Below are 12360 nucleotides of genomic sequence, written 5' to 3'. Positions count from 1 at the left end.
TCTTTCTGCACATTCTTTAGCCTCATTTACATCACGTTTTTGGCCTACGGTTAACGTATAGGCCGGCAACCTTCATGTTCCTTTTTCCTGACATATACGTTAAACAGATACCATTATAGTCTATGAGTGACGTCACAAGCACCCGTCACCCTTATGGGATCCGTTAACGTATACGCCATGAAATGGTATTGAAAAGCTCATGATGTAAACGTTAAACGGATGCCTGTGACATGCGCCATACTCCATAACCCCCCCCAAAAAAGGTATACCAACGTATGCCAGCCCAACGGAGGCCAAAAGGACACCCTTTTGGCCTCCGTCTTGCTAACGGAGCCCTATGGACACATTTAGCGGGTACGTCGGGAGCTTTCTTCCCAAGATGCCGGTGTCTGCACCCACAACGCCTGGTACATTATATGATACACAAATCCTCCGGCTTTCAGCGAGGAGCCTGGCTACGTGATTAAGATGTAGCAGGGGAGCGGGTAATATTGGACTAAATTAGATTATCCAGCATCATTATGGCTGCTGCGTATTACTGGAATCATTAATTGATGGATTGTGTGAGATCATAAACCACAGGATTGAGCGGTGGTGGTCTGGGTGCTGTAACGAAGCCGGTGAGAGCAGCATTTCCCGGGAAGGAGTCTGTACAATATGGCTCTAATGTAAACCAAGAGGCCTGGGCACAATATCTGCTGCGGCCGGGATGGAGAGATAATCACTTTGTGGATTGCTCCTCTCCCGCGGTTCGGTGATGTCATTAATTACCTTTCATCTCATCTAACTGGATGTCATTTGCATTTATAGAAATCTTGGCCACTTTTTATCACATGGGTATAACGGGGTTGAAATTCGGGAAATAGGTTTTTGAGGTAAGTAATGAGCAACGAAGTAAAACTATAATGCAATGACAAAAGGACGAGATGACGTCATGGTCAGTCTTCTGGACCTTATTGCAAAAGCTGTGGTCGGGGAAAGGGCATGAATACCGTAGACAGAGCCACTGCTGTGGGACCCATGGAGAGGGGGGACCCCAGAATAGGCTGGTCCTAACCTCTTCTGCATGGGCATTGCAGCTTTAGAGAGGGGCTGAGAAGAGGAGGGTCCTGTGCTCATAAGCTTCCAGAAGCGGTTGTTGGAGAGGAGGGTGGCATGACACCAGGCTACTGCTACTTTTCTGGGATGGTGTTATTATGTGAACCAATAGGAGGATAGTATTTTTTACGGGACCCCATTTCTCTATGCGCTTTCCCGACTTTGGCTCATTATCTTACCACCAGTGACGTCATGACCCAAGGAGCTTGATACCCTCCTACAACATGTGATGTAGAGCTTACAAATACCAATCATATGAACCAATACCATTAATGGCCCCATTTTGATTCCTGTTATGCGCTACATTGTACTACATTGACCTGGGATCACTATCTTACCTCCTATGATGTCATGACCCAAGAGGCTTGCCATCCTTTTCTCCTACAATAGATGAAGGGGTGCTTTGAAGTTTTGAGATTGAGGGATGTCCTAAATGTAGATTTTTTTTTGCACTTTTCTAGGTACTTACTGACCTGGTCTTACCACTTTACCGCCAATTGTGTCATGACCCCCAGATCATACCGCCTTACTCTTCTAGAAGTGGTGCTACTGGACCCACTCGTCCATTTTTGCACTTCCCTTATCTGACACCCTCTTCTCCTCAAACATGGGAGGTTAAATGTACCTGGCCTGGGGGGTGTAACAATATAACCCACTATCAGGATGGGCCCAGTTTTTAATTTTGCTACGGGACTCCCAATGAAGTCAAGTGGTTCCACCAATGGATGACATCACAGCTCAAACTACAGTAAACCAGTAATAGTATTCAGCAAAATTGACAAGGGTTATAGGATTGAGATCTGATATTGTATGGTGACGTGATATAGTGATTCGTGGTGGTGGCTAGTTTTCTCTTCAGTGGCTCGGATCGTGTAGATTAGCTCGCGTTTTACGTATTGAAGGAGATTTATTGCTTGTAGACAATGTGTGTGGTTGTCTGATGAATGCCTCCTTGGCTCCTCTCCAGGACTTGTCCCTGACCTGCCCAGTCTTACTGTCCTATATCTATTGTCCTGTAGCCTGGATGCATTTCCTCAACTATTTTTATGCTTTATATTGTGCAATGTAAGTGACTATATCTGGCGGCCATTTCCAGATGGGGGAAGGGGTTCCCCAGAATAAACCACATAGAATAAGTAAAACGTAAGTCTGTGCATCAGGACAACTCTGCAAAGATCCGGCTCCTTCTGTAGTACAGGATATATTTGCCCTGGATGTAGTTATATGATGCCACTTATGGGCATCTCCATGCTTTTCCCACGCCCTGTACTACAGATCTGTCTAGTTATTCCGCTATACACCCCACTATCTATATTTCTATATTACAACATTGCCATGTAGGAGTCCCTAAAAATTGCCTGACAAGTCCTGTAGGAGTGGTAGTAGCGGCCATAGTGGTTGTCATGCAGGTTTCCCATAAGGCATGACCACTGATTTTAAGGCCGCCGTACTGGACAATGTGCTGTGCTATATTCTTCTTATGACCCCTATACAATATCTCTATTACACGGTATGAGGCCGTGCCATATATTGGGTATTTTGGGTGGAAATGTGATCTCATTGCTGTGCGCTGGTGGTTGGGGAGCGGGAATATCATTACCATGTATATGATAAGAGGGTGATTGGCAGGGCCTCGGTCTAAATGTGGTAATTTTCCGACCTCCTGATGTTTCCCTGTGACCGCGGACATTGTTTAGCGTACGTTTCGGTAGCATCAATGCTCTATTCTTGTAAATGAATAAATTATATATTTTCAATAGTATCGGCATATGTCACCATAGGACGTTATTATGAAACACATAGTTTAGCGGTCCCACACTAATTGCTGCAGGAGCTGTCTGCGGAGGTTACATTACCACCTTGCCTATGCCTTCTGCAGTCCGACGCTGTCACTCAGACAGTAATTTCAATGTCACTTACTGTTTTTCAATTATTTTCTGACACGCACAATTCCCAGTCACAATGAGACAGCGCTCAGCCGCGTTCTCTCCCTGTTTGTGGTGTCTACGTCTCTGTATTGAGCCTCGTTTACATGGATCTGTCTGTATCTGTTTCTCAAACACAGTCATATACATTTACTCTTATATGCACACACACATACAGTGTTTATACAGAAATACTCCCACACAGGAGAACTCCCGTATCTATGCTGATGTGCTTTCGTTGGCATTGGACTGATGCATAGAAAGCTATAGATCTCCGAGACGCGAGCGCAAATCATTGCAGACGAAAATACCATCATCCTAAATACATCAAATGTGCAATGTGGTGCAGAGGGAAAGAGCAACATCTGTAAAACTTTATACATGAAACTGGAGGGATTACTATAAAAGGTTCTGCTGACAGGACCTGTCTACTGAGGGGTGAAGAACATCATTGGTATTCATAACTGGACCAATACTACATTGCATGGGGGACAAGGTTACATGGACAACATCAATAAGGTTAACATAAGACTCAAGTCAATCAACTTCAACCAGGCTAGGACTGACGAACTGGAATATCAGTGGATCCTCCAGTGGACCAAGGTTCCGGCTACGTCCCGAAGGTGACCGACATTGGAGCCAATCACTTGCCACTAGGGTCTATGTTCTTATGGGATGATCACAAATAACCTATTAGACCTTATTGATGATATGTCCTGTGTGTATATTGATACCAACAAAGAATATGATGCCATTAACAGTGGACCTATATAGATAGAGGTGGTCCTCATAGTCATCTCCTCTGGTGGGCCTTAGAAGCCCCAGTATTACGCTGCATTCAACCTACTATTTTCATTCTGTGTTGATCCAGGAGAAGGCAAAAATATTAAAAAGTCTTGAATTATCCAACTTCTCACCAGGGTTGGAAACACAGGTGGCCATAGTTTCTGGTGTTTTCTGTAGATCTTCATGGATGTGGAAGAATGAAACAGGAGGACAAGAATACTATTGGCACCTTAGAACTTTGGGGTCGATGACGACCCTAGACCAAATGGATCTTCTACCAGGTCAGCACATATGACTAGACTGAAGCTTTATGTGAAGACCCAGCTAATTGGAGAAGACTAAAGAAAAAGAGGAAGAGGACAAGCAGCCACAAGATGGAGAAAATCAAAGAATATGCTATTGAGCAGCTGGTAGCAATGAAAGCTAAAAAAAAAAATCCTAAATTAAATGTATTTTGATGACAACTAATTCAAATTAACCAAATCAAGTCAGACCGTCCACTTAAAGCACAAACAGACTAAAACTTTAATCTCATTCTGGACATATTATGACAAAATCCAAATCATTGGAAAAGACTTTTAAGCTCATACATTTACAATAGCTTCTATTACTATAATCTCTATTCCTCCCGACTCCCTTATACACATACACACCTGGCTTGGCAGAGCGTAGATCTTTTTTTCAATATGGAAAGTGCAAAGAACTCTTGTCAGACACCTCTGGCAGCAGCTGATCTCCTACAGGAATAAAGGATCGGGCATGTTAAAATCCAACATGACCGATCCTTCTTTTCTACAAAATATACAGTCGGGGAAAGGCCGGGACACACCCATACACATAAGGTAGTCGTCAGGTTCAAACAACATTCATCTAATGTACATGGGAACCCTCAATGAGTTGAAGGGAAAAGAAGAAGACTACCAAAAAGCCACAAGATGGGGACAACAAAAAAACCATGATATCAGATGTGTAGCTTGAAGCTCCTGGAGTCCAATACAAAACATGGCATTTATAATACTGGTCTTATAAAGCAGAGAGATCTTTGGACCCTTTGAGGCACCAGGGCCCAGATGCAACTGCTACGTCTGCACCCCCTATAGCTGCGGCCCTGCAAGGTATTGAGAATCCTCAAGACTCAACTTAAGACAGGACCTCCAGGAGAATCATTGGTTATGGTGAATTACTCAAAAAAACTGGTGAAAGACAAAAAGAGCGAGTGTGAACGGCACAAAAACTTTTGGCAGAAATCTAAGATTAGAAGGAGTCGTCAAGCAGAAGATAGACAGAAGGTAAAAACCTTCTCATTCAGAAGATGAAGATCTCGGAGGCAGGGAAAGACACCGGGCAGATTGTGCTCCGCCACAAAGACAAATTATTTCTACCTCTAGTCACAAATGATAAAAGATACAAAGATAAAAGGGAGCAGCCCCATCTTCTTATACACAAGTTTATTACAGGGGAAAGACGTTTTTTACACACTTGTTATTGCTGAGGTTGACATTGCAGAGCAAGTGAGACCTTCAAAAGAATGAAGGAGCCCGGTGACATCTAACGACGTTACTATGGTTCTTATATAATAAAAACTCAACACAGACGAAGTCTACAACCAATACAGAAGGCTACAACTCTACAGAACGGGTAACAATGTAACCGTGACAAGACAGGACTAACCCCTGTATAGAACAAGGTATATATGATCCGCTCCATGTAACAGACCGCACAGAGGTCAAATACTGAGGAGTCTGATGAGTATATAAGAGGAATACAGAACTTGGTCTTGATGTTTTTTTTCGATAAAGAACATTTTGTTTTATAGAAGAATAAATTTACACCTGCAGAATTGATGTGTCTTGTTAATTATAGCAATTGTACTCAAATATAAAAACTTTCCAATTAATTTAATAGTTATATTCTTGTATATAGGGGACAGTATTATAGTAGTTATATTCTTATATATAGAGGCAGTAATATAGTAGTTATATTCTTATATATAGGAGCAGTATTATAGTAGTTATATTCTTGCATATAGGGGGCAGTATTATAGTAGTTATATTCTTGTATATAGGGAGCAGTATTATAGTAGTTATATTCTTGTATATAGGGGGCAGTATTATAGTAGTTATATTCTTGTATATAGGGGGCAGTATTATAGTAGTTATATTCTTGTATATAGGAGCAGTATTATAGTAGTTATATTCTTGTATATAGGAGCAGTATTATAGTAGTTATATTCTTATATATAGGGGGCAGTATTATAGTAGTTATATTCTTGTATATAGGAGCAGTATTATAGTAATTATATTCTTGTATATAGGGAGCAGTATTATAGTAGTTATATTCTTGTATATAGAGGGCAGTATTATAGTAGTTATATTCTTGTATATAGGGAGCAGTATTATAGCAGTTATATTCTTGTATATAGGAGGCAGTATTATAGTAGTTATATTCTTGTATATAGGGGCAGTATTATAGTAGTTATATTCTTGTATATAGGAGCAGTATTATAGTAGTTATATTCTTGTACATAGGGGCAGTATTATAGTAGTTATATTCTTGTATGTAGGTGGCAGTATTATAGTAGTTATATTCTTGTATATAGGGACAGTATTATAGTAGTTATATTCTTGTATATAGGGGGCAGTATTATAGTAGTTATATTCTTGTATATAGGGGTCAGTATTATAGTAGTTATATTCTTGTATATAGGGGTAGTATTATAGTAGTTATATTCTTGTATATAGCAGCAGTATTATAGTAGTTATATTCTTGTATATAGGGGCAGTATTATAGTAGATATATTCTTGTATACGGGGGCAGTATTATAGTAGTTATATTCTTGTATACGGGGGCAGTATTATAGTAGTTATATTCTTGTATATAGGAGCAGTATTATAGTAGTTCTATTCTTGTATATAGGGGCAGTATTATAGTAGTTATATTCTTGTATATAGGAGCAGTATTGTAGTAGATATATTCTTGTATATAGGGGCAGTATTATAGTAGTTATATTCTTGTATATAGGGGCAGTATTACAGTAGTTATATTCTTGCATATAGGGGCAGTATTACAGTAGTTATATTCTTGTATATAGGAGGCAGTATTATAGTAGTTATATTCTTGCATATAGGGGCAGTATTATAGTAGTTATATTCTTGTATATAGGAGCAGTATTATAGTAGTTATATTCTTGTATATAGGAGGCAGTATTATAGTAGTTATATTCTTGTATATAGAGGCAGTATGATAGTAGTTATATTCTTGTATATAGGTGCAGTATTATAGTAGTTATATTTTTGTATATGGGGCAGTATTATAGTAGTTATATTTTTGTATATGGGGCAGTATTATAGTACTCATATTCTTGTATATAGGGGGCAGTATTATAGTAGTTATATTCTTGTATATAGGAGCAATATTATAGTAGTTATATTCTTGTATATAGGAGCAGTATTATAGTAGTTATAGTCTTGTATATAGGGGCAGTATTATAGTAGTTATATTCTTGTATACGGGGCAGTATTATAGTAGTTATATTCTTGTATATAGGAGCAGTATTATAGTAGTTATATTCTTGTATATAGGAGGAGTATTATAGTAGTTATATTCTTGTATATAGGAGCAGTATTATAGTAGTTATATTCTTGTATATAGGGGCAGTATTATAGTAGTTATATTCTTGTATATAGGGGCAGTATTATAGTAGTTATATTCTTGTATATAGGGGCAGTATTACAGTAGTTATATTCTTGCAAATAGGGGCAGTATTATAGTAGTTATATTCTTGTATATAGGAGCAGTATTATAGTAGTTATATTCTTGTATATAGGGACAGTATTATAGTAGTTATATTCTTGTATATAGGAGCAGTATTATAGTAGTTCTATTCTTGTATATAGGAGGAGTATTATAGTAGTTATATTCTTGTATATAGGGGCAGTATTATAGTAGTTATATTCTTGTATATAGGAGCAGTATTGTAGTAGATATATTCTTGTATATAGGGGTAGTATTATAGTAGTTATATTCTTGTATATAGGGGCAGTATTACAGTAGTTATATTCTTGCATATAGGGGCAGTATTACAGTAGTTATATTCTTGTATATAGGAGGCAGTATTATAGTAGTTATATTCTTGCATATAGGGGCAGTATTATAGTAGTTATATTCTTGTATATAGGAGCAGTATTATAGTAGTTATATTCTTGTATATAGGAGGCAGTATTATAGTAGTTATATTCTTGTATATAGAGGCAGTATGATAGTAGTTATATTCTTGTATATAGGTGCAGTATTATAGTAGTTATATTTTTGTATACGGGGCAGTATTATAGTAGTTATATTTTTGTATATGGGGCAGTATTATAGTACTCATATTCTTGTATATAGGGGGCAGTATTATAGTAGTTATATTCTTGTATATAGGAGCAATATTATAGTAGTTATATTCTTGTATATAGGAGCAGTATTATAGTAGTTATAGTCTTGTATATAGGGGCAGTATTATAGTAGTTATATTCTTGTATACGGGGCAGTATTATAGTAGTTATATTCTTGTATATAGGAGCAGTATTATAGTAGTTATATTCTTGTATATAGGAGGAGTATTATAGTAGTTATATTCTTGTATATATGAGCAGTATTATAGTAGTTATATTCTTGTATATAGGAGCAGTATTATAGTAGTTATATTCTTGTATATAGGGGCAGTATTATAGTAGTTATATTCTTGTATATAGGGGCAGTATTATAGTAGTTATATTCTTGTATATAGGGGCAGTATTACAGTAGTTATATTCTTGTATATAGGAGGCAGTATTATAGTAGTTATATTCTTGCAAATAGGGGCAGTATTATAGTAGTTATATTCTTGTATATAGGAGCAGTATTATAGTAGTTATATTCTTGTATATAGGAGGCAGTATTATAGTAGTTATATTCTTGTATATAGGGGGCAATATTATAGTAGTTATATTCTTGTATAAAGAGGCAGTAATATAGTAGTTATATTCTTGTATATAGGGGCAGAATTATAGTAGTTATATTCTTGTATATAGGAGCAGTATTATAGTAGTTATATTCTTGTATATAGGAGAAGTATTATAGTAGTTATATTCTTGTATATAGGGGGCAGTATTATAGTAGTTATATTCTTATATATAGGGGGCAGTATTATAGTAGTTATATTCTTGTATATAGGGGCAGTATTATAGTAGTTATATTCTTGTATATAGGGGGCAGTATTATAGTAGTTATATTCTTGTATATAAGGAGCAGTATTATAGTAGTTATATTCTTGTATATAGGAGGTAGTATTATAGTAGTTATATTCTTGTACACAGGGGGCAGTATTATAGTAGTTATATTCTTGTATATAGGGGCAGTATTATAGTAGTTATATTATTGTATATTGAGAGCAGTATTATAGTAGTTATATTCTTGTATATAGGAGCAGTATTATAGTAGTTATATTCTTGTATATAGGGGCAGTATTATAGTAGTTATATTATTGTATATAGGGGCAGTATTATAGTAGTTATATTCTTGTATATAGGGGCAGTATTATAGTAGTTATATTCTTGTATATAGGAGCAGTATTATAATAGTTATATTCTTGTATATAGGAGCAGTATTATAGTAGTTATATTCTTGTATATAGGAGGCAGTATTATAGTAGTTATATTCTTGTATGTAGGGAGCAGTATTATAGTAGTTATATTCTTGTATATATACGGGGCAGTATTATAGTAGTTATATTCTTGTATATAGGGGCAGTATTATAGTAGTTATATTCTTGTATATAGGAGCAGTATTATAGTAGTTATATTCTTGTATATAGGGGCAGTATTTTAGTAGTTATATTCTTGTATATAGGGGGCAGTATTATAGTAGTTATATTCTTGTATATAGGGGGCAGTATTTTAGTAGTTATATTCTTGTATATAGGGGGCAGTATTATAGTAGCTATATTTTTGTATATAGGGGGCAGTATTATAGTAGTTATATTCTCGTATATAGGGGCAGTATTATAGTAGTTATATTCTTGTATATAAGGAGCAGTATTATAGTAGTTATAATCTTGTACATAAGGGGGCAGTATTATAGAAATTCTCCTGCTACTATTAGCTCACACATAGTGTCTTACTGTAATGGTGGGGGGGGTAGGGAAACGGACAAGTGAGCCCTAATCTACCCGCCACTCTGTCCCTGCCTACTTGCAACGACCCGCCCTAGGCGACGGGGTACAACTGGGCGGCGGTCCCTGCGCTCAGTAAGTGCATGACAAACATGACAAACAAACAAGGGAATACAAGCAAGGGAAATGGGCAGTTGCTCGCGGAAACACCGTGAGCAACAGAGTAGTGAACGAGCCGAGTCAAGCCAGGAGAGTGCGAGGTACAAAGCGAAAAGCAGAAGAGTAGTCGGTAAGCCAGGGTCTGTATGGAGCAGGATCAAAAAGTAGCAGGAGCTGTAGCTGGGCCAGGAAACCTCAAGGAAAGAATTCACAAGCACAGATGGACAGGAAGTGCAGGCTTAAATAGACCGAGGGCGGGAGCTAGCTGAGTCTGGCCAGGTTGCGATAGGCTCTCCCACTCCTAAGCCTGCCAGCCTGAGTGGAGGAAGCTGGTGTCTGTCTCAGGGATGTACACTCAGGTGTTGACTGATTAATTCTGGGAATTAACCCCGAAGCAGTGCCTGGCAGATCCTTTACAGTACCCCCCCTTTTATGAGGGGCCACCGGACCCTTTCTAAGTGGACCTGGCTTACTGGGGAAACGCAGGTGGAACCTCCTGACCAATACCCCAGCGTGAACATCCCGAGCGGGTACCCAAGTCCTCTCCTCGGGCCCGTATCCTCTCCAATGGACCAGGTACTGGAGGGAGCCTTGGACCATCTTGCTGTCCACGATCCTGGCCACCTCAAATTCCACCCCCTCAGGGGTGAGGACGGGAACAGGAGGTTTCCTCGAGGGGGCCAAGGACGGGGAGCAGCGTTTCAGGAGGGAGGCATGAAACACGTTGTGTATACGAAAAGACGGGGGTAACTCCAGCCGGAAAGAGACAGGACTGAGGACCTCAATGACCTTATACGGCCCAATAAACCGGGGAGCAAACTTTTTGGACGGAACCTTGAGACGCAAGTTCCTGGATGACAACCACACCAGATCCCCGACCACAAACAGGGGGTTAGCAGAACGTCTTCTATCGGCCTGAGCCTTCTGTATGCTCTGGGACGCCTCTAGGTTCTTCTGAACCTGGGCCCAGACTGTGCACAGATCCCGATGAACGACCTCCACCTCGGGATTGTTGGAACAACCAGGTGAAACGGAGGAGAACCGTGGATTAAACCCAAAATTACAGAAAAAGGGAGAGACCCCTGACGAGTTACTGACCCGGTTATTAAGGGAAAATTCGGCGAGGGGAATGAAAGAAACCCAATCAAATTGACAGTCAGAGACAAAACATCTTAAGTATTGTTCTAGAGACTGATTAGTCCTCTCCGTTTGGCCATTGGTTTCAGGATGGAAAGCAGAGGAGAAGGACAGATCAATCCCCAACTTATTACAGAAGGCTCTCCAAAACAATGAAACAAATTGTACCCCTCTGTCAGAAACAATATTGACGGGGACCCCATGGAGACGCAGGATGTGTTTGATAAACAAGGTAGCCAACGTCTTGGCGTTGGGTAGTTTCTTGAGGGGCACAAAGTGGCACATTTTACTGAAGCGGTCTACCACCACCCACACCACCGACTTGCCTTGGGATGGAGGCAAATCGGTGATAAAATCCATGGAGATATGTGTCCAAGGTCTCTGGGGAATGGGCAACGAACGCAGTAAGCCCGCTGGTCGGGACCTGGGAGTCTTGGACCTGGCACAAACCTCACAGGCGGCGACGTAGGCCTTAACGTCTTTAGGCAAACCAGGCCACCAATAATTTCTGGTAATGAGGTGTTTGGTACCCAGGATGCCTGGATGGCCAGATAGTGCGGAGTCGTGATTTTCCCTAAGTACCCTTAGCCGGAATTGCAGGGGAACAAACAGCTTGTTCTCAGGAAGGTTCCCAGGAGCTGAACCTTGATCAGCAGCAATTTCAGAGACTAAATCGGACTCGATAGAGGAAATGACTATACCTGGAGGCAAAATACAAACAGGATCTTCCTCCGAAGGAGGGCTGGCCATGAAGCTACGCGACAGTGCATCCGCCTTAATATTTTTAGACCCGGCCCTATAGGTAACCAAAAAATTGAATCTGGTAAAAAACAACGCCCATCGAGCTTGTCTCGGGTTTAGCCTCCGGGCAGATTCTAGGAAAACCAGATTCTTGTGGTCGGTAAGGACCGTTACCTGGTGCCTAGCCCCCTCCAGGAAGTGGCGCCACTCTTCAAATGCCCATTTAATGGCTAAAAGTTCGCGGTTGCCAATATCATAGTTACACTCCGTGGGCGAAAACTTCCTAGAAAAGTAAGCACAGGGGCGGAGATGGGTGAGGGAGCTGGTACCCTGGGACAAGACGGCCCCCACTCCCACCTCGGACGCGTCAACCTCCACAAT

The sequence above is a fragment of the Rhinoderma darwinii genome, chromosome 2, assembly GCF_050947455.1.
Source record: "Rhinoderma darwinii isolate aRhiDar2 chromosome 2, aRhiDar2.hap1, whole genome shotgun sequence".
Classification (NCBI taxonomy): Eukaryota; Metazoa; Chordata; class Amphibia; order Anura; family Rhinodermatidae; genus Rhinoderma; species Rhinoderma darwinii.
This window is presented reverse-complemented; position numbering follows the sequence as displayed.